Source organism: Dipteris shenzhenensis, chromosome 32, assembly GCF_047967505.1.
Source record: "Dipteris shenzhenensis isolate YYH24624 ecotype China chromosome 32, Dip_SZ_1.0, whole genome shotgun sequence".
Taxonomy (NCBI): Eukaryota; Viridiplantae; Streptophyta; class Polypodiopsida; order Gleicheniales; family Dipteridaceae; genus Dipteris; species Dipteris shenzhenensis.
In genome coordinates this window covers 18,598,840-18,622,050 of record NC_141627.1, presented here as the reverse complement: position 1 = coordinate 18,622,050, position 23,211 = coordinate 18,598,840, and the positions used below count along the sequence as shown (strand labels likewise).

At 45.2% G+C, this 23,211-nt stretch overlaps 1 long non-coding RNA gene across 3 annotated transcripts in view; it reads left to right on the top strand.

Annotated features, from left to right (window-relative positions):
* Positions 1-21,965, top strand: part of LOC147880403 (uncharacterized) — a 28,621-nt gene extending 6,656 nt beyond the window's left edge. For 2 of the 3 annotated variants that reach the window (XR_015540583.1, XR_015540584.1), the window contains exon 2: positions 21,534-21,965. This is a non-coding gene — a long non-coding RNA (uncharacterized LOC147880403). Of the gene's footprint in view, positions 1-6,438; positions 6,518-21,533 lie in introns of those variants that run through there. The other variant, XR_015540582.1, reaches the window with a different exon arrangement.
* The last annotated feature ends 1,246 nt before the right edge of the window (positions 21,966-23,211 follow it).

Here is a 23,211-nt window from a genome sequence, read left to right as displayed (position 1 = left end):
CTCATCGCCCGCTGTGCCAACAAGTGAAGGTATCCCATGGGAAGCTGCTAGGATTACTTCAGCCCCTTGAGATTTTGAATCAGCCTTTTGAGCAGATTAGCATAGACTTTGTTATGGACTTTCCACCAGCCATTGGTACGAGGAACGCAATGTGCTTGACCATTGTGGATAGGCTTAGCAAATTTGGCATGCTTATTCCATGCAAGGGTACCATTGTTGCATAGGACACGGCTCGTCTTTTTCTCAAATGGTGGCATCCCATACATAGCTAACTATCAAATGCATTTGATTGATTTACCAAACGTTTGGAATCATTTGAAAAAAAGGCGTTTTGGAAACTTCAATCAAACTTTGCTTTGCATGCACAAGTTTGAAAAGCCCCACGTTTGAAAAAATCAATGTTTGTAAAAGATCCTAAGTCTTAAACTATGAAGATTTTGCCTCTTTTTTCATGCCCGTTTTGTGTGAAGAACCAGTCTTTTCGAGAATGCAAATGTGTGCAATGCATGCAAAATTCGAATGCTAATTGACCCTCCAATGGGGAAGAGCGCCCTTGTGAGAGTACTTGTTTCTATTTTCAACCTACATGCAAGGTTGTGAGAGACAACCATGTTGCTCTAAAATGGAGGAGATTTGAAAATGTCAAGGTTGAGGATTCGATAAAAAGAGATGGCTACTATCGCATAAAAGCACTCAGTCGAGGGAGCTTATAGGTATGTGGTTCAATCCATCCCAAAATATGTGTTGCACAATTTCATGGCCTGCTGATAGGATAAGCAGTTCAGGATGTGCCTTGCAGATGATTGCATGGTGAATAGAGAGAAAGCTACGTGAGATTCACAATGAAGGGTGATACCCTTTCATTAATGTCCCTTGAGATCAGTCAAGTTCCATCTTCCCATTTACACCTACCCTTAGCCTATGACCCATGCATCTACTATTCAATGCACCTTAATGCACCCTTCCCTTCCTATTGCCCCTAGGACCTAGACACATGTGTGCACATTTTTATTAATAGAATAAGTATCACATGTCCAAATTTGATGCCATCTAAAGCAGTGGCTCCAGCTCAACTAGTCCTATCTATTGAGATGATCCACCGCCATAACAAATCAGTCAGTGTCCATCATAAATACAAATACATGTTACACCATTGGCGTATAATATATAATAATGTTCTAATGTCTACTTTTTTTTATATACAGAGAAATGCTTTAATGTCTACTAATCACGGATTAGTGATTTCTCGTCATGGCACTCCCTCTTGCTTGAATGGACAGAAGTCCTCTTCTGGATCCTCTCTTGTCTCTTTCTCTTGTGTACGCTTCTCTTTTACTTCTGCATTTGCATCTTCTCTTCATAATCTGCAAATAGTCTTCTCTTGGTAGTACACGATCTCTTCTGAATCAAAACTTAAATCCCATCTTCAAGTTCTGATTCCTCTCGATGCTGAATATTCAAAATGCAGAAGTACCACTGTAGTGCCTCTTCAATATCTCTTCATACTCAGAATTCTCTTCTGAATACCAAGCTGCTGAAATCTTTTTATAGTAACGTGCTCAATAAGCTGAAACATGTTCTCAAAGTATTCAAAAGATGTTCTCTCACCCAATTGTGTTATTGAACTAGGTAGACCTTAGCCATAGTTGATTTTGTGATGCAGAATTTTTTAGTCTATAGAAACTATAGACCTTCAATCTCTTTTTCCAACTCTTCTATTTCAGCCCTATTCATCCTATCAGAGGCTCTACACGAAGGAGAAAAATATTTATTCTCTGTCCATACTCTACAATGAATATGCCTATTCTCTATTCAATTCACACATCCGTACACCAGTGTTGGCTGAATGGATAGCATTTACACTTGGTTCTATGTTCACCGTAGAGTCTTGGGATGAGGAGGTAGAAGCCTCACCCTCCTGCTTGGATGCTTTGCCTTTCCCTTTTACAGAATTGGTTTTGGCAATTTTGGCTAATAGAGTAGGACATTTATGCCATGGATGCCTTGGCTTATGTTTCTTACATCCAAAACATTTACCCTCCTTAAGTAACTTTTTCTTCTCATCATCAGTCATGGAAGGAAATGGTATCCATCCAAGACGTGATTGGCTGTGTTAACATTTTGTACAATAGCTTTCTCCTTTTCTTTGTTGAAGGGTTTATGAGGATTCAATTTCCTCTCAGTAATCTCAGCCAATTTAGTGAGGTCTTTCAAGGTGGTTGGGTTGAACATTCCAACCTCATACCTCACTTTTGGGGTCAGGGCTGCTAAATACGTCTTCCTTCTATCATCCTCTTTTCTCAGGTAACTCTAAAGAGAGTTTCCAGAACCTAGCTGTAAATTCAGCGTTGCTCTCGGTATCGAATTGCTTGAACCTTTCCCAGCGGAAGGTCAATTCTTCTTCATGCCTCGGAGGCATGAAAGTGGCCTTAAGCTGCTCTACAAATTTGGACCATTGAAGTATAGGCTCTTTTCCGGTTTGTGATAAGGACCACCACCTCAAAGCATCCTTCTGTAGATGCAGTGTGGCAAGAGCAAGTTTCTCGTGGTCGGTCTTATCTTGATGGGCAAAATATAGTTCAAAATGGCGAATTTAATTGAGGATTTTTTTCCACCTCTCTTGCTTCATCGTACTTTGGGATTCTATTCTCTCTCGGGGTTGGAATTTAGCCCTCTTTGAGGGGGTACTTAAATCGTCATCCCCAAAATTCAGCACTCTCTTAGTCCCTAATTTTGTCATAATGGATTGTTCAATCATACGGCTAAGTTGAGAAACCAGCTTATCAACGGGAGACTCCTCTCTCCCTCTTGCACTTTGATTATAATCCATGTGTACGGGATTTTGAGTTAAAGGCGTAAACTCGACGCCTTGCTCTTGGATGAGCTCATTTCTCCCTTCATTTCTGAAGGAAAACTCCCTATCAAGAGATTTTTGAAGGAGAGATGAAGGTAATTCTATACGTGGGTTATCAGTTAGAATTACCCAACAGAGGGTACGCATAGCGGAAGATTGATAGTAATGCTCAGGAGCTCACACAGTGTGGTGTGGGATGTGGAATCACAAACTTCTTAACTTATGTGCATATAATAGATGTGTAGACTCATCAATAGACAATGAACCAGCCAGATAGAGAAACCACCAAAATAATATATTTCCGTCCAAAACTATGGACGAAATACAAAAGAGATAGATCCAGAGTCCCACCAATGGTGTGGTCCTCTGATCTTACCACAAGGTACTTCTCCTATCTGCTGGCTATCTCTAGACTCGAACCCGCATGCTCCACCTCAAGCTTTTGTAGACTTTCCGTCCATAACGATCCTCTCCACCTTGCTGTTTGGAAACCAGCCTAGGTGGGCTGCCACTCAAGCCCAGTTTGCAACTCCTTCAGGGTCACCTTCACCTCCTGTGGATAGGCCCAAGGCTTGCCTTCTTGCTGCTCCTGTCTACTGTCAGAGGGCTGCTCCAGAGAATATGATGGTCACAACACCTTGCTGCCCTAGAAGACAGCCAAGGTCCAGCCTCTAGGGAACTCAGTCTGCAGCACACCTTCCACTCTCCTTCACCCCCAGTGTGAGGCCGAAGGGAGTGGTTTCTGGCTGCTCCTGTCTGCTCCTTTTCTTGCTGAATGTTGGATGTGAAATGAGGCCCAGGGCCTCTCCTTTTATAGGGCTCAAGGCCCCCTTGAACCAACCGACCAGCCAGCCCTAATTGGGCCGACTGGCTAGTGTGTAGCAGCCCTAACCAACCGACCAGTTGGTTGGCTGGTTGGCTGCCTATCCAGCCCTATTTAGGGCCATTTGCTGGTCCTTTGTTCCATGCAGGGCCCAGCACCTTAGGACTGCTTACCCCACCACCTGCCAGCCCTGCTTGCAGGCCATAGACCTCCTGCCCATATACCTTGCCAAGGACCCCGTCATGCAAGCGCCTCTTCTTTTCGATCACCACGCAATCATGCTCCTCATCAGATCCTTTCTGCCAGGGCAGATCCAAGACATCCTGTCCCCGCCATCTCCCTTTCACAAAGGTGTCTTTTGACGCAGCCATGCTGATGTCTCCAGGTAATTCACTCTTTGTTGTCTGCCTAGCACCCACATGGCAGCCAGGATGTTGCCCGTGTGGCACTCCCTCAAACCCTAGGTTCACCCCCCGGGGGCTTAGAGATGGGGAGATGACCTTTCCAACATTATCATACTCAATATGTGTAACTCTCATCTAAATTATCCTCTTCAGGAGGAGGTGATGGTGTTCTCTCCCTATCTCCTTTTGATATGGAGGAAAAAGGACAAGTTCATTATTAAATATGCCTTCTCTTCCATTTTTTCCTTTCAGTAATACAAGAGAGAAAATGACTTGCTGTAATTTCAGAAAAGGGGTTTATTTTACAGCAAAAGTCAAGTGTTGTAGAGTTGGTGGTACTTATCTGTCGCTTCACTTGTGTCGAAAAACCACTTCAAATGACCTCTTCTTCCTTCTCTTTTAGCCTTTCTTCCTTGTTTTTATGCTGTAAGCGGGTACACTCCTTTTGGGCTACTTGTTTTGAACGGATTGGTGCTCTAGATATCGTTATAGGGCGTACTTGGTGGGTGGATCACCCCCTTAAAATCTTGTTCCGATCCGACTTTCCGTTGGGGAAAACCGGGGGGGGGGGTGGGGGTCTCTTTTCCTCATGGTTTAAGGGTTTTAAGGGTCTATTCGCACAGGGGGAGTCACCCCGTTCCCCATCCAAATACCCAAAAAATCAGAGACAGCCCTTACCTCATAGACTCCAAAATTCAAAGATTGCAGGGTTCCAGCAATAACTCCTTGCTCTACAACGAGACAAAATGAGAATTTGCGGGCAGCCCTCCGTCACAATCACGATTTGTAGTTAGCCTTCTGTCGGGGTTTGCAGATAGCGCAGCCTCCAGGTCTCGTGATTGCTTTCACAAGCCTGGTCAAACCGTGCCCCTCCGTGCAAAGCCTTTGCAGCTCTGCGTCGCTGCTCGTCCGGAAGTCTGTTGTGTGCACACACCTTCTCTCGCGCAGATTTTTTCACATGCGGCCTGCCTGTGCAGTTCCCTCGAGCAGTTTTACCCTACGATGCATTGGCTTCTCGTGCCTCTGTCCCGCACACTTGCACCTTGCTTCGTGCTCGCTCCCTCTCCTCTTTTCGTCCCGGTGGTGGATCGTCGAAGCTCTAATACCAAATGTGAAGAACCAGTCTTTTCGAGAATGCAAATGTGTGCAATGCATGCAGAATTCGAATGCCAATTGGCCCTTCAATGGGGAAGAGCGCCCTCGTAAGAGTACTTGTTTCTATTTTCGACCTACATGCAAGGTGTGTGAGAAATGGCGGATGAATGCAAGGTGAATAGAGAGAATGCTACGTGAGATTCACAATGAAGGGTGATATCCTTTCATCAATGTCCCTTAAGATCACTCAAGTTCCAGCTTCCCATTTACACGTACCCTTAGCCTATGACCCATGCATCTACCATTCAATGCACCCTTCCCTTCCTATTCCCTTTAGGACCTAGACACGTGTGTGCACATTTTTATTAATAGAATAAGTATCCATGTCCAAATTTGATGCCGTTTGAAGTAGTGGCTCCAGCTCGACTAGTCCTATCTACTAAGATGATCCACCGCTATAACAAATCAGTCGGTGTCCATCATAAATACAAATACATGTTACACCATTGGCGTATAATATATAGTAATGTTTTAATGTCTGCTAGTCACAGATTAGTGATTTCTCTTGTCATGACATTTTGACGCCCGTACCGGCACGATGACATCCATACCTCCTGCGTTGAAAGCATCAGCTCTACCTCCAAGGTCGTGATGTTTGCAGCTCTCCAAGCCCTAGGGTTGCATGCTGCAGCCTGCTCTAGCTTTTAGATGCAAGCTACTAGCTACCAACTACCAGCTATTTAGTAGCTAGTTAGTAGTTCCTAGCCTTGACATTGATGTATGGGGACACCATCCTTTTCAAGTTCATATTTTGCAGCGAGCAAGTTGTAACTTGTAAGCTGTTTTTTGAGAAAAAAGGTTTCGTATTTGACTTTGTAATGTTGTTTTCAATTTATGGGCCTAGGCCCCAAGTTCCAAGCTTGTAGTTCAACTCTTTGAGCATTCAAACTCAAAATGTGGCTGGTTTGGCAGTGGTAAGTTTGTAACTGGTTTTGGCCTTAAAATTCTAAATTTAAATGAAATTTCTAGCTCGTAAGTTGTGTATTATAATTTGTAATGATAATATGTCAAAATATGCAGCATAATAATGACATATATGTCAAAATATGCAGCATAACATTTTTTAAATTGAAATTATAATACTTAAAAAACCCACGTTTGGAAACTCCACCTATTTTGTTCAAACTTATCAAATCTTAGAAACTCCAAACGTTTGATTGTAACTATGATCCCATGTGTGATATGCCGTGTATCATTTCGACAGGGAATCTTTGCAGAGCTCTACTCCACAACTTTGGTACCAAACTTAGTTTCTCAGCAGTTTTCATCCGCAATCAGATGGTGAGTCAAAAGTCTACAACTATGTGTCGTTCGACATTTTGGAGTGCTATGTTGTAGATACTCAGTCCCGCTGGGAGCAATATTACCACTAGTTCAAGGGATTCTTTCAGTGTGGGGCTGACTCCCTATAAAGCAGTTTTTGGCAAGAGATTCAAGTCCCTTCTCACCAGGACATCCAAGAAGGTCTATGAGGCTGGCCGCATCACAAGAACCTACGAGCTGATCTTGGAGTCATTGAAGGACCGCATTGCCAAAGCCCAGGAGACCTACAGTCTACAGAAGGCAAGCCAACAAGCACCGGCGTGACGTGAGTTACAAGGAAGGGCAGTGGGTCTATCTCTGGATCATGAAGAAAGGCCTTAAGCAGATTGGGAAGAATTGCTCGAAGCTCTCATATGACTGCTTTCAGCTAGTCAAAGTAGTGAAGGATGTGGCCATGAAATTGCAGCTACATTCGACATGGACCATGCATCCCGTTTTTCATGTATCATGGATCAAACCGTATGTGGGTACAGCACTAACAATAGTACCAGATGCGGATCAGGCCAAAATTGTTGATGAGGCCGAGGTCGTTGAACCTGAGCAAATCTTGCTGCATCAAATGCAGTCAAGTTCAAGCACAGGGGCTCCCACGAGGCACCATGGGTAGAAGGGGATTTTTTCATAGATTATCCAAACTTCCTCACAGCATACAAAGATGCCTTTTCCATACCCTAGCTTGAGTTTCAGCAGAAGGGGATGTCACGGGAATTTGCAGCCCGTGGCCATGCTGAGCTGCCATGCAGGCAGCCAACGCAGCAGCCACGCTGGGCTGCCAGGACACGCAGGCAGACAGCAGGCAGGTGCCACATCAGCAATGATATCAGCAGTCACGTTGCAGTCGGGTGGACATGACGGGTTGGACAGCAGCCCCTCCAATTGTCCCATTCAGGGTCCAAAGGGCCCTATAGAAGGGCAGCCTTTGGCCCTCATTCAGCATCCACCTCAGATTGTGCTAGCCTCAGCCAGCAGCAGTGTTTGGGAACAGGATCAGGGCAGGAGAAGACTGCAGCAGCCCAGCAGCCCCTTCCAGAGGGAGATCCCTCTTTTGTAGTGAGGGATCTCCCTCCATACAGTATTTGTCTATTTACAGTTGTATTCAGCCCTCCGGGCCAGACTTTTGGTCATTATTCATTTTCCCTCTCCAGAGGCCCACTATATTCTCTCCCTCTAATTCTCTCACTCACTCCACAGTTCCACTTGTGTTTTGAGTGCATCATTCCGGGCCAGACTTTTGGTCATTATTCATTTTCCCTCTCCAGAGGCCCACTATATTCTCTCCCTCTAATTCTCTCACTCACTCCACAGTTCCACTTGTGTTTTGAGTGCATCATTCTTTCAGTTCAGATATTAGTGAGCAGGAGAGAGAGAGTGAGTTAGGCTATCTCCCTGTTACAACAACTTCCAAGTATTAACCATCTTATCCAACCAATAAGACACGCCTTTGTCATTGGTTTGCATGAAACCTTTAAGGGACGGGCTTATAGAGAGTTGGATGTTGTAGGAACAATTTGTTTGCATGCACTTCTAGAATCTACCTTGGTGTGCTCAATAGGCTATATGGGATGACCTTGTAGAGAGTTGGATGTTGTAGGAACAATTGATTTGCATGTACTAGAATCTACCTTGGTCTACCCATAATAATGAGTCTAAGCCAACATATGCATTTAAAATGAGAGAGAAGTAAATATTGTAGAAGTGCATCTTATTGATGCTATGGTTTGAGATAGAAGAAGCCGAACAAAGATGTTGTGCAGTGAGCCAAAGTTTTTAATATTACTAACAGTAAAACTCATTTGATTCCTTATAATTTGTTCGGATGGCCACCGTTACATAGCTTGGTGTCGCAGCTCACAGCCATACTTTCTGCCAGGTTCTCTCCTGCAACTACATCATTCTTTGAAAATTGCATGAATGCTTGCCACCTTGGATCCTACCACCACTAGTCCTATATGGTCGCATGTTAAGCCAGACTTAACTCATTCCAATGTCACAGCTTCACTATACACAAAATAATCCCCCTTTCAAATATGAGATAGAGGACAACAATGATGAATACCAGCCTTAAAGGATTGCTGTCTACTGTAAGCACCAAATATTTTCCCACCCAAACGACAAATATAACGTTTGGTATACATTTCCGTCTCTTTTCAGCTTCATTTCCGTCTCTTTTCAGCTGCCTCCTACCCATTTAGGGTTTCTGCACAGCTGCCATCTTTGCTGCCCTCATTTCGCCTCTGTTTTGCAGCTTCTTGTGTTCATTTCGTCTCATTTTGCCTCTCTACAGCCTGCTGGTTGACACGCCTTCCAAGAGCCGCCTGCACATGTGGATTTTCGACCCTTTTTGGAGCTGTTCCATTCCGTTTTTAGGGTTTGCAGGCTGCTGTAGCAAAGACAACTGCCCGTGGGGCATTGGCTGCACATTTTCGTCACTTTTGGAGGCATTTTTGAGTTGTTTTGGTGCTGCTGCAGCACATCAGAGGTGATTTCGGGTGTTTTCCTCATCTGCTTCAGCATTTCAAAACCCTAAATCACCTTGGAGCGCCTTTCCAACCATTTTTGAGGTATTTTTGGTCTTTCAGCACGTCCAAGTCCATCGATTTTCAGCGTGAAGGCTTGCAGCAGCATCTCGGTGCTCTTTGAATAGCTGATTGAGCATTTTGGAGCTGTTTTGGAGGCATGCTACTTCATTGCGGAATACCTAGAGAGTTGCTTCATACGTTTAAAGCTATATCTTTGCATTTGGCGCCCCTCTAGCTACCCTCTTCACGATTTCGGAGCTGCTCCAGCATCTTGAGCACTCATCCTGCCCACAAGTGAATGTCTTGAAGACTGATTTGCCGATCTGTACTGCTTGTGGAAATTGTGTCCAAGAAGATAATGTGCTCCGTATCAGAGGTGAAAGCATCAATGATGGATGTTGGAATGTAATCACCTAAGGAGCTGAATGTGCTGTGGCATATATCTCCGCATGCGGCAGAAGATGTGAGTGCCTTGTACTGAGGACTTACCTGCTGAATAATTGCATGATCATAACTGAACTCCTGTTGTGTATCTGCATTTGATGTGATAGTAGATGGAGTCGGATCCATGCATAAATGTGATGGTTGTACATCACAAAAATTAGACTGTGCTGATGCAGATGGGATTGCCTTGTACTGAGGGCTTATTATTAAATATGCCTCGTGCTGAGGACTTACTGCTGAATGTGCCTCATGCTAAGGGCTTACCAAGAAGTGTACCTCATGCTGAGGGCTTACCGAAAGTGTGGGCTGATCCATGCTAACATGTGGAACATCTGCATCTAATCTCTCGAGAATAATGAGGTTCGAGTCTGCATCATAAACTGGTACATATCCATGGCAATAAATGTAAGAAAATAATACAACGTTTGTGCTCAACAGATAACAGGATCTCGTACGTAAGCGAGAAAACAAGATAGTATGGAGAATTAAAAATTTGATTACTGTAGAACTGATGAGTCAAGATGTTGCCCTTTGTATAGGTGATGCCATAATCAAGTGTGCCTTTGATGTATTTCAGCACCCGCATCCCTGTCCTCCAATGGTTTTCCCGGGGCTTATTGGAAAACTTGCTTAGTATACCAGTAGCAAAACTGATGTCCGGTTGTGTGTTGCACAGGTAAATCAAGCTGTCCACAAGCCTTCTGTACTTCGCTTTGTCCACCAGTGGTGATGAATCCTCGTTTGAGAGCTTCGCGTAAACCTTCATAGGGGTACCAACTGTCTTGCACTCAGCCATGCCAAATGCCTTCAGTATCTCTCCAGCATACTTCAGTTGTGAAATAAAGATCTGTTTTGGCTCCTACCAAACTTCAATCCCTAAACAGAAATACATCAGTCTGAGGTCTGTCATTTCAAACTCTCTTCCTAGCAAATGCTTCGTCTGCGAGATCTTCTCTTCATGGTTCTCTGTTATGACAAGGTCGTCCACATAAAGGACCACGATCATACACCTGCCTCCTTCTCTGAAGATATACAAATTTGCATCAGATGGGCTCCTTCTGAACCTGGTTAGCAGAAAGTAGGCATCAATTCGCTGGTACCACGCTCGTGGGGCTTGTTTCAGCCCGTAAAGTGCCTTCTTCAGTTTGCAGACTTTACCTTCTGAACCGGGGATCTCAAAACCTGGTGGTTGTTCCACGTATACCTCCTCCTTAAGATCTCCATTTAGAAAGGTGGATTTCACATCCGTCTGAAACACGGGCCAACTTCCTTGAGCAGCTAAAGCCAAAACACTGCGAATTGTGGTTAGTCGAGTTGTGGGAGCAAAAGTATCTTGATAATCAAAACCATGTACCTGTGCAAATCCTTTTGCCATGAGCCGAGCCTTGTACTTATCCAACGTGCCGTCGGACTTGTACTTGGTCTTGTACACCCACTTGGTTGCGATTACCTTGCGTTTTGGTGGTCGATCCACAAGGTCCCAAGTGTTCTTCATTATGGAGCCATACTCCGACTGCATAGCCTCCATCCACCTATCATCGCCCTGTGTCTCTTCAAGACACTTGGGTTCATCAGCACGGATCACTTCTGTCATCAAAGCATAGTTGACCAAGTGTTTCTGCGTCCTTCTTTGCTCCTCTAATCTCTTGGACCGGCGGTGTTCGGATGGTTCCTCCTCAATGGCTGGAGGTTCTCTGTCGTTCAAAAGCTGCTTTACCCACTTCAAGAATGGCCGTTGCCGTTGTGGTTCTGCAGGCTCTTCTTCATCTTCTTTGTCTTGAATCCTCCCAAGCACCATTGGGGGAGTTCGGTCTGCTACTGGTGGCGGTACTGGATGGATATCCTGGTCCTGGTTGTCTGGGAAGGAAGCATCCTCCTCTAATTGATGTGGCTGTTCTGAGAAGACTACATCGCGACTTACTATTACCTTCCTGGTAACAAGGTTATAGAGATGGTAACCCTTCGCCTCTTCACCGTAGTCCAAGAAAATACACTCCGGCTCTTTGGTTCCCATTTGGTCCTGGTAGCATCAGGGACATGGACAAAACAATCACATCCAAAAACTCTGAAATGTGCAGCTGAAGGTTTCTTACCAGAAAAGGCTTTCAGTGGAGTCATCCCGTTCACAGCCTTTGTGTAGCTACGATTCAGGATGTAAATTGCAGTGTTACATGCTTCAGCCCAGAAAGTCTTTGGCAAATCTTTCCCTTTCATCATACTCCGGCCCATTTCACAGATGACGCGCATCTTGCGTTCTACTACTCCATTTTGCTGTGATGTATGTGGCGGGGGCTTCTGCCTCTTGATTCCGTGACATTTGCAGTAACTTCGAATTCAGTTGATGTGAACTCTCTACCTCTGTGTGATCTCAACTTCTTCACCTTCCTCCCCGTTTCTTTCTCGACCATTACATGCCATTCCTTGAACCTACTAAAAGCCTCGTCTTTAGTCTTCAGGAAGTATATCCATATTCTTCTACTGTAGTTGTCGATCCGCGTCATGAAGTAGTAGGAACCACCCAAAGCTTCCGTCTCTATCTTTCCGCAAAGGTCCGTGTGAACGAGCTCTAGAGGAGCCTTTGCCCTGCTGGCCTCTTTAGGAAAGGGATGCCGATGCTGCTTGCTCATCGTGCAAGCTTCACATACATCGGGCAGATCTGAAATTTCTGGTAGGTTTGCAATCATTCCACTTTTATGCATCTCCTTGAAAGAACTAAGGTTTAGATGACCAAACCTCTCATGTCACAGCTTAGTGTTCTTCACATCCGCTCGAGCAATCCGCTCGAGCACTGAAAGCTGAGAGTTCGTAAATGTTGTTGCGCCGTGTACCTTTACCAACGACCTTCCCTTGAAGATCGAGAGTCTGTGCACCATTCTTATCGAATTGAACTTTGAGGTCCCGATCCGTGATCGCGGAAACGGACAACAAGTTCCTCTTGATATCTGGCACATAAAGAACATCGGACAACTGTTTTACAACTCCATCTGACTTGAGAGCAATCGTACCTTTTCCTTTTGTTGGATATTTTGCATCATTCCCGACTGCTATCAGGATGTCATTCCCTACTGGCTGTAGAGAGGTATACCAATTCTTTCGACTGGTCATGTGGCGCGATGCACCATTGTCAATGATCCACGGTTCTCATTCGCAGGTACATGAAGTGCCTCCGTGCAAATCTCCTCAATTGCGACGAATAGCTCTACTGGTACTACCTTCGCGTTGTTGCTGGACTCTTTCTTTACTCCATTCTTCTCATCTGCAATCTTCTTTCGGCACTCATTCTGCTTGTGTCCTGCCTTGTTGCAATAGAAGCACTTGATCTTCTTCTTTCTCTTTTTATCATTAGAAGAAGATGGGTTACCAGAGTCCTTACCCTTACCTTTCTTTGATCCGGTCCAGAAAGCCGAATCTTCTCCAGTCCTCGTCTTTTGACGCATCTCCTCCTCCAGAAGCATCGCGCTGAAATCCTCAAAGTTGAGGGGCGGATTTTTGTTCTGCGTATTCAGCGCCGTAACAAGACCGTCGTACTTTGGTGGGAGAATCCGTATGCACCTTCGTGCTAGATTCTCGTTGGTGATGGTGATGCCAATCGCAGTCATCTGATCGCGCAGATTCTTCACCCTGGTGATGAACTTCTCTGCTGCTTCAGACTCAGACAACTTCTCGTTCGCGAGTTGAGTCTCCAGAGTCTGAATCCGCGTCTGATTCGTGGTCTCGTACTGATTTTTCAAGACCGTCCATGTTTCCTCCGCTGTGGTGACATGTTGAATTAACGCCATGACGGAATCACTAACACTGTAGACAATAGAACACATCGCATCTGCATTTCTTCTTGTCCACGCGAGAATCTCATCCGCAGTTGGTACTATCTGTTGTCTTGCATTGGCTGGATCCGGTCTCGCAACCGGCCTCACGTCCACCCCATTAGTAGTGCCCCAAAGCTCCTATGCACTTAGGATGGTCTTTATCTTGAACTTCCAGAGTGGATAGTTAGAGCCGTCCAACTTTTCGCTTTCGTCGAACGATGGGATTCGCAGTCTTGCGGGTTGGGCCATCTCTCACAATCTGCTTACAAACAGAAAACAAGTAGAGTTAGCTGGTTCCTGCGTAGTTACACGAGAGTGTAGCATTGATATCTAACAATAAATGGTTGAAGAAGGTTCTCTTTCCAATCACGGATCTCATTTGGAGTCATGACTGGTGTATCATCGACTGCGTGATGTAAAAAACTCCAAGCTGGAGGCGGTTTGGTGCTCTGTGCAAGAGGCTTACCCATGTACCGGCGAGCGTACACATGAGCAAAAAGCTTCATCAGGTATGTTTCATGATCTATTCCTCTCTGAGGTGGTACATGATGTTTAGCTCTATGTGTTTTTGTGTTGAGTCAAATAAAGGTTTTCAGCCTTAAGTTGTCCCTCTAGAGTCTAAACTGAATGTATTTGGAGTCAATAAGAGGTACTCTACCCTGGGTTGTCCCCCAAAAATGAATGTATTGTCTTTTACTTTGGTTTGATGGTATTGACCACCAAGTTCAAAGTAAGGGGGGGTGATGAGTGATGATTTGCCCTTGCCGGTCACAAGCTGACTGAGAAGTCGCTATCACACGGGAGGTGTTGGATAGTTGGACTTGCTCTTTGCAGTATTGTGGTGGAGGGGGGATTGGTCTACTCTTGCGTGTTAGGTCTCACACTCTTTGCTCTAAAGGGGGAGTGTTGGAGATATCATAGCCAAAGAGTGGTGATGTGAGGTGTTAGTGTGTAGTACTAGGTGATCTAGTACTAGCTCATGTGTGAGTGCCATGTGTCATTATGGGAATTATCCCATATGCACTAGGTGCTAGTGTGTGAGTGAGTAGCCTATATAAGGCTTGTACTTCTCATGATTATAAATAAGATAGCCTTTCATATGTTTTCATTCATGTATCATTTCCTCACACCCTAACCTTCTCTCCCTTTCTCTCCACCATGTTTCTAACACTTTACAACACCTTCAAGAAGTGCCGACTGTTGACAGCACAAACAGTAATGAGACATTAGTGACACTAGGTTTAGTTGTTGGAATGGTCACCTCCCCATCTGTGAGGCCCCAAATGAGGAGAGCATGGGGGAGGCGGACCAAGGAATGATTAGGCTGCTACATGGGCAGAACAAAGAAAACCTTGTGCAGGAAAGATGGCGGGGGCATGTAGCCCTGGATCTGGCCTGGTAAGACAAAGCTTCATGGCAGGCGTACGGCCTGCAATAGATCCCCATGAAAGGCACGATGACTCAGCAGGATGTACAGGGCTGTACGGTGTTGAAGAAGGGCCTGACAGAAGCGCAATATGGTGGGGGTTACCAGCAGGTTGGTCGGCCAGGTGTAGGGCTGGTAGGGCTGGTTCCAGCCAGCCTACCATGCCTAGAAATGGCAGGGCAAAAGGGGCCTACCATACCATGCTCAAGGTGGAGAACGCGGGCTCGAGTCTAGAGATAGCCAGCAGATAGGAGAAGTACCTTGTGGTAAGATCAGAGGACCACACCATTGGTGGGACTTTGGATCTATCTCTTTTGTATTGTGTCCATAGTTTTGGACGGAAATATATTATTTTGGTGGTTTCTCTATTTGGCTGGTTCATTGTCTATTGATGTGAGTCTGAGCAAAGGAAAAATTGGCTCAAAGTCATTAGGCGGCATCTTTGTATAGGGATAAGTAAGATGAGCAATCTATTTTATGCACATAAGTTAAGAAGTTTGTGATTCCACATCCCACACCACACTATGTGAGCTCTTGGGCATTACTATTAGTCTTCCGCTGTGCATACCCTCTGTTGGGTCATTTCTAACATGGTATTAGAGCCCAAGTAGGAGGCTCATAGGTGTGGGAGCCTGAAGGCAGGGACCTTGCTGAAGGACGACCCTATTTCAGAAGCTGTTGGGAATCGACTTCCACGATTGGAGGATCGTGCCCTTGCGAGAAGGAGGGTGACTCAGGTTCAGTCAGGTGCATTTAAAGTTCGCGGTCCAGGTTATTTGGAGATGTACTTTTGTTGTAGACCTTGCCAAAGGAAGGACGGGTTGAAACAGACCCTCAGAGCATGGTGCTTGGAAGACTCCAGGTTGTTCACTCATTATGAGGGGGACAACTGGAAGATCGTGACGGTTGGAGATGGCGGGGGCATGTAGCCCTGGATCTAGCCTGGTAAAACATAGATCCCCATGAAAGGTGCGATGACTCAGCAGGATGTACGGGGCTGTACGGCGCTGAAGAAGGGGCTGACAGAAGCGCAAACATACTTTGGTTATTGATGGCCATGACATGCACACCTGGCTCTTGGATTCAGGTGCTTCTTTTCATGTTACTCCTCATAGGGAGTGGTTTACTTCCTACACAGGTACTCATGGAGTTGTTCATCTTGGGAACAACTATGCATGTCAGATTGCAGGGATTGGCAGTATACAGAGAGTATTCCCTGATGGACGCATATTTATGCTTGATGGTGTCCGCCATGTGCCGCAAATCAAGAAAAATCTGATTAGCACTGGCTTGTTGGATGACAGTGGTTACCACACCACATTTGGGGATTCCAAATGGGTGATTACTGATGGCCAGGTTGTAGTGGCTGAGGGTTATAAGAGTGATACCTTGTACCCTCTTTATGTTTCCAGTGTGGGTAATTATGTTGTTGCCATAACCGAGCTGCCAAAGGTTTCATTGTGGCATAGCCGGTTGGGACACATGTCTGTTAAAGGAATGCAAGAACTGTCACGTTTGGGTTATCTGCCGTCTCTTTCTTTTTCAGATTTGCCTACTTGTGATCATTGCATATTTGGCAAGCATTCTATGACTCCTCATAAGAGGAGAACTCCCCAAAATAGAGCACCGCTTGATCTAGTGCACACTGATTCGTGTGAGATGCCACAGTTATCACTAGGGGGTGCAAAGTATTTCATTACTTTTATTGATGATGCCACACGCAAAGTGTGGGTCTATTTCTTGAAGGATAAGAGCGATGCCTTAGATGCTTTCAAGAAGTTTGTCGCTCAGGTTGAGAATCAGACAGGTCGTAGGCTGAAATGCCTCAGATCCGATAATGGGGGTGAGTATGTGTCACATGCTTTTGTGCAGTTTTGCGAAGCTAAGGGCATCAAACAGGAACTCACAGCCCCTCATAATGCATCTCAAAATGGTGTAAGTGAGCGGATGAATCGAACTATTCAGGAGAAGGTTCGATGTATGTTGTCTTATGCTGCATTACCCCATGGCTTTTGGGCAGAAGCCGTGCAAACAGCAGTTCACATTATTAACAGGTCGCCAAACAAGGCTTTGGAGTTGAAAGTGCCAGAGGAGGTGTTGTCTGGCAAGCCACCTTCATATAAGCACTTACGTGTGTTTGGCTGCGAGTGCTTTGCTTATATACGCAAAGAACTGCGCACCAAACTGGAGCCAAAGTCTTTCAGATGCATCTTCATGGGTTATGGTGACGAAGGTGAAATGGGGTACAGGTTATGGGATCCCGTTAAACGGAAGATTATACGCAGCAATGATGTCATCTTTAAAGAGGATAGTGTACATAAGGAACTTGTGCAACCTGTGGAATACAGGAGGGTTATTTATGATGATGTTGGACAGCAAAGAATGCCCATTTATATGCAGCAGCAGGCTGCTGCAGATAACCCTGTTCAAGAGGGTATACAGGCTGAAAATCAGCCAGATAATTTTGCCAATGATGCACCACTGGATATGCCAGCAGATGGGGCTGTAGAACAGCCAGATATGGTGGTACAGCCACCCGTCATGCATGACGAACAGGCTGGACAGCAGCCTAATCCGGAACATTTTGTTAGGAGGAGCACCCGTGTACAACGGCCTCCTGCCAGGTTTGTTCCAGGAGCCAATAATGTGGCTGATTTTATCATGCTGACAGATTGTGGTGAGCCTTCTAGCTTCAAGGAAGCTATGGGAAGAACAGAGAAAAGGAAGTGGGAGAAAGCCATGCAGTCAGAAATGGACTCCTTACTTCAAAATGATACATGGGACTTGGTGTAGCTACCTGCAGGAAGAAAGGTTTTGCCATGCAAGTGGGTTTACAAAGTCAAAGTGGATTCAAATGCTTTACCGAGGTATAAGGCCAGATTGGTTGCCAAGGGATTTAAGCAGGAGAAGGGCATTGATTTTGATGAGATCTTTTCCCGTGTAGTCAAGATGACTACTTTGAGAGCAGTGTTAGCTCTTGTTGCTCATGAGGACATGGATTTATGTCAGATGGATGTGAAGACTGCTTTTCTTCACGGAGATCTCCATGATGAGATCTATATGAGTCAGCCAGAGGGATATGCTGTTAAAGGGAAAGAGCAGCTTGTGTGTAAGCTCAAGAGGAGCTTGTATGGACTCAAGCAGGCGCCAAGAGAATGGTACAAGAAGTTTGATGCCTTCATGCAGTCCCAAGGGTATCATAGGTGTGAGACCGATCATTGCTTGTACACCAAACGGGCAAAGGATGGCAGTTTGATGCTACTCATTCTATATGTGGATGACATGCTGATTGCCAGTAAATCTCAGCATGAGATTAGTGCTTTGAAGAAACAACTGCATAAGTCTTTTGACATGACAGACTTGGGTGATGCAAACCATATTCTTGGCATGCGGATTACTCGTGACAGGTCCAAGGGACTTTTGTTGCTGTCACAAAAGAGTACATAGACAAAGTACTACAGAGGTTTAAAATGGAGGGGGGGAAGTCTATTAGTAACCCGTTGCCTCCACATTTAAAACTCAGTAGTAAGGACAGCCCCAGATCATATGATGATAAGGCTGAAATGGCCAAGGTTCCGTATGCATCTGCAGTTGGTTCTTTGATGTATGCCATGGTTGCCACTCGTCCGGATATTGCTTTTGCGGTGGGAGTCATCAGCAGGTATATGGCAAATCCAGGCAAGCGGCACTGGGAAGCAGTGAAAGGTGTCTTGAGGTATCTCAAAGGTACCAAAGACTTGTGCATATGCTATGGTAGGCAGGATGCATTGGTGCATGGTTTTACAGATTCAGACTATGCAGGGAATGCAGATAACCGGAAATCTACTACCGGTTATATTTTCACATTTGCAGGAGGTGCTATATCATGGGTGTCTCGGTTGCAGAAATGCGTTGCACTGTCAACTACTGAAGCTGAATATGTTGCAGCCACTGAGGCTTGCAAGGAAGCAATATGGCTTACTCGGCTGGTGGGAGATTTGGGCATTACAGGAGATATGCCGGTTTTGCATTGTGATAGTCAGAGTGCTATCATGTTGGCAAAGAATCCGGTCTTTCATCAAAAGACCAAGCACATAGATGTGAAATATCATTTCATCAGGGAGGTACTGGAAGACAAGCGACTTGAGCTTGTGAAAGTGCATACTGATGATAATCCTGCAGATTTGCTCACTAAGAGCTTGCCTACAGAGCGGTTTGCACATTGCCGCCACATCATGGGATTAGGATGAGACCATTCTTATTTTATGGTCTTGTATACAGTAACTGTATATTGCTGTAATTTTTATTCTTTTCTCCCCTTTAGGCACATTGGCCTTTAGGTGGGAGGTTGTTGGGGTAAAGGCACATTGCCACCCCTTTATTAAAGATATGACACCTATGACTGTCTTAAGACAGTCATAGGGTGAAAAACCTAATCCTAATAAAACCTATGAGTTTGTGGTGTGGCTCATCACTTCACACCCGCATCTTTGGTGTCACCACACTCTCTCACTCTCTCCCCCTTTTACTTCTCCCTCTTTTCTTCCCTCTCATAGGTCTTTTGAAGGCATTGTTAAGATGCCCCCCCCCCAAATATATACACACTCACACATGCACATTATTCACTGTAACATGTGGGGACTAGCTGAGTGGAAACATAGATGAACATGCAGGAGAATTCAAGCATGAGAGACACAAAAGATCTACCTAACTATAGTACACTGCTTTATTTATACATGGTTGCCAAATTGGCATACAAAACTGTGCTGAGACCACTCCCCTAACTACAACATGCGGGAGATGGAACTATGCTGCAGAAATAGGACACCCAAACCTCGCACATATGCTGGCTGGAAGTGCTGCTGGAGGCTGGGAGCTGAGTCCTGAACCGAGGAAGGCTGAGTGAGTGAAAAGGAGGGCTGAAGACAACCGACTGGCTGGTCGGTTTTGGCCGACCAGGCTGCTGGCCCTTGCCTATAAAACCAGGCCCTTTTGGGCCATTTCAGGAAGGCCTTGGGACTGCGAATGCAGGGGGTGCCCCTCTTGCCCTCCGTCCACATTGTGTGCTGCCCTTGGGAACCCTGCAATTTGCTGACTAGGCAGGCAGTTGTCATTGCCACCTGGGCTTAACAGAGGGTACGCACAGTGGAAGACTGATAGAATTGCCCAGGAGCTCACACAGTGTGGTGTGGGGTGTGGAATCACAAACTTCTTAAACTTATGTGCCTCATCAATAGACAATGAACCAACCAGATAGAGAAACCACCAAAATAATATATTTTCATTCAAAAGCTATGGACACAATACAAAAGAGATAGATCCAGAGTCCCACCAATGGTGTGGTCCTCTGATCTTACCACAAGGTCCTTCTCCTATCTGCTGGCTATCTCTAGACTCGAGCCCGTTTGGTCCACCTCCAGCGTTAAGTAGACTTTCCGTCTAGATCACAACACCTTGCTGCCCTAGAAGACAGCCAAGGTCCAGCCTCTAGGGAACTCAGTCTACAGCACACCTTTGACTCTCCTTCACCCCCAGTGTGACGCCCAAGGGAGTGGCTCCCGGCTGCTCCTGTCTGCTCCTGCTCTTGCTGGATGGTTGGATGAATTATGAGGCCCAGGGCCTCTCCTTTTATAGGCCCAAGGCCTGGTCAAAATAGCCGACTGGTCAGCCCTATTTTGGCCAACTCAGTCTGGCTGAAAACCGACCTGGTTGGCTGCCCCTATGAGCCCAACCAGGGCCCTATATAAGGGTCTTCTTGACCAGCCCAACCAGCCCCAACCAGCCCTACTGTTGGCCGACCTGTTTGCTGATCTGTCCCACCATATTCCTGCGCCATCTTTAGGGTATGCTGCAGGCCATGTGCCTACCCACACTCCTCGCCACATAGCTTGCCATGTAGGCACTTGTACCCCGGGATACCCCGCCATCTTGTGCTGCTCCAGATCTATGCCATGTATGTATCGCCATGTGTTGCAACTTGCAGCCACTTTGATGCCTCCAGGTACATACCTTTTTCTCTTTGATCTCTGCCCCATGGCAGCCATCTTGCTGCCCATGTGGCCATCCCTCAAGACCGAGGTCCACCAACCTTTCCAACACTTGACCCTAGTCCATGTGACATTCCCCTCTTCTGAACTTGTCGCCAGGTGGATACTTCGCAACGCTTTTCCGAACTGGTCCACCGTGGCTTGTGACTTTGGGAACTGGGAATGGACCCCCGAGCTCATACCTACTCGTCCCCCGACTAGGGTCACGGCGTACAACAAATGGGTCGGACTCTGTGTCACCATGCTCCCTAGTGTAGGGTTACATGTGACATACACATACATACATACATACAAGCATACATATAATTGTATCTTATGAGTAATTTGCAACTTGCAAGGTCAGATGTATTCTAGTTTATAAATGGATGTTTTAACAAAGCATAATTTGATTTGGAATTGCATCTTTCCCTACCTTTACAAATAGTAACATGTCGAACACCTACAACAATACTATACTGATGTCTTGTGCATATCAACAAAGAGTTGCCTTTTCTAGCTATGAATCAGTTGATGGCTTCTGGAGTCTGAACCAAATGATTTGCAGCATGTAAGGATGGATCTAATCTAGTATCATGAGAGGATGTTTTAACAATTCATAATTCTGATTTGTAATTGCAAATTTTCCCAACTGAGTAACAATAATATTATTTTCAACATTTTCAATGCTATGCCGAGATCTTGTGTTATTTCAACGATGATTTGCTCTTTTCTGGCTATGAGAACTTGATGGCCTCTGAACAAATTATTTTACAGGTGTTTCAGGGCTAATGCAGGGAGCCAAAAAATCAGTCGAGTAAGTACATGAGGATGCAGGCTCAGCAGATTCAAGAAAGGATAAAGGGATAACAGGGCCAGGGTGGTAGCAAATTGAAACGTGGTCAATCTTGACATGTTAAAGGACACAGGCTTGCATCTGAGACATTGCTCAGAACACACATCCTTTGTGGCCTAATCTATGAGTTGTACAGCTGCTCAGTTGCAGTGATTGCAAGGATGGAAGGTCATGATAATGAAATAGGAAATAATTTGAAAAGTGGGACAAAACTCATATATATTTGGCTTTCTTAGGGCCAGAAAAACTGTCAAGAGATTAGGTACATTGCCCTCGAGTATATTGGAGTTAATGTTTTGTACGGGTTTGCACATTCTCAGGAATTAGCTCATTGGAGCTGTTGTCTTTTTAAAGGCTTGTGCTTATGTTGTGTAGAGAAAATATTGTCAGCTGAGTGAGGGCATATATATGTGATCTATACACTATGAAGTTCGGCAATACGTATTCACTGTTCTATGTACATGAAGCTAAGGCAGAGTGTTACAAATGCACAATATTTTCTTATACTTGCACCTCCCCACTGATTCTCTGACATACATGTCTATCGGGAAGATTTGAATCATATGCTGTTTTGTAAATTTTACGGATCTAGAGGACCAAAGTGCTTTCATCATGATTCCTTGGGCAACGGTTGATGTCCTCCCTTGTCGCAAGATTCATATGCTCTTTTGTAGTTTTTGGCATCATAGATCTTGGGAAGACATTGGCAGTCATGTACAATGTCCATTGTGATAAATGTGTAGTAAGAGGGATCTTAAGGGCCAATTTACTTTATTATGGTAGGCAGCCTAGAAATGAGTTTTGGTTTTGTGAGCTCTCCTTGAGCCACGTGTAGAGTTCAAGGCTGTTGATTTCTGATTGATCTAAAGGCTAGAACACTCCTTACTCATACTACAGCTTTTCACGAAAACCATACAAACATTCGCTTTTCAAGCTCTTTCCTATTGCAAATCTATATAAGCAGGGAGATGATCGAGTTGCTCCCCACTTGACCCAAAATCGCTATGCTCAGACTTGCACCCGATGCTCTCCTTTTGAGCTCGATCTGCTTCATTTTGCAAGTGGTGTGACTTCCATGAACGACTCTCTCAGAACCCTGCCACCACCAAGTTCTGCGGGTATAATAACCAGTCGCTCACCACTTTCACGTCCTCACTCTACGATGTGGCCTTGATCGCCTCTTTCTTTGCATCTGCGATCACTCGAAAATTTGAAGGAAAACCTTCCATGGTCATCGGTGGGGTGAGCTTCATGGTTGGCGTGACTCTCAATGGTGCTTCGAAGGACATTGCCATGCTCATCATAGGGCGCATCTTGCTTTGTGTGGTTGATGGTTTTGCAAATCAAGTGGGAAGCTTGTCCAAATTGTCATCTTAGCTTTCCTTCTCTGTCTTTGCCTTTCCATTATCGCACCTACAATTGCCACATTTCTTTTTATTTTTGGAGTCTGTGTTTATATACTTGTTAGGGATGGCTCCTACAAAGGTTCAGGGTGCTCTCAGCATCATGTTTCAGCTCGCCATTACTCTCTGCGCTAATTTCATCAAAATATGGAACATGCAAGATTTGATCCATGGGGTTGGAGGTATTGACAATATA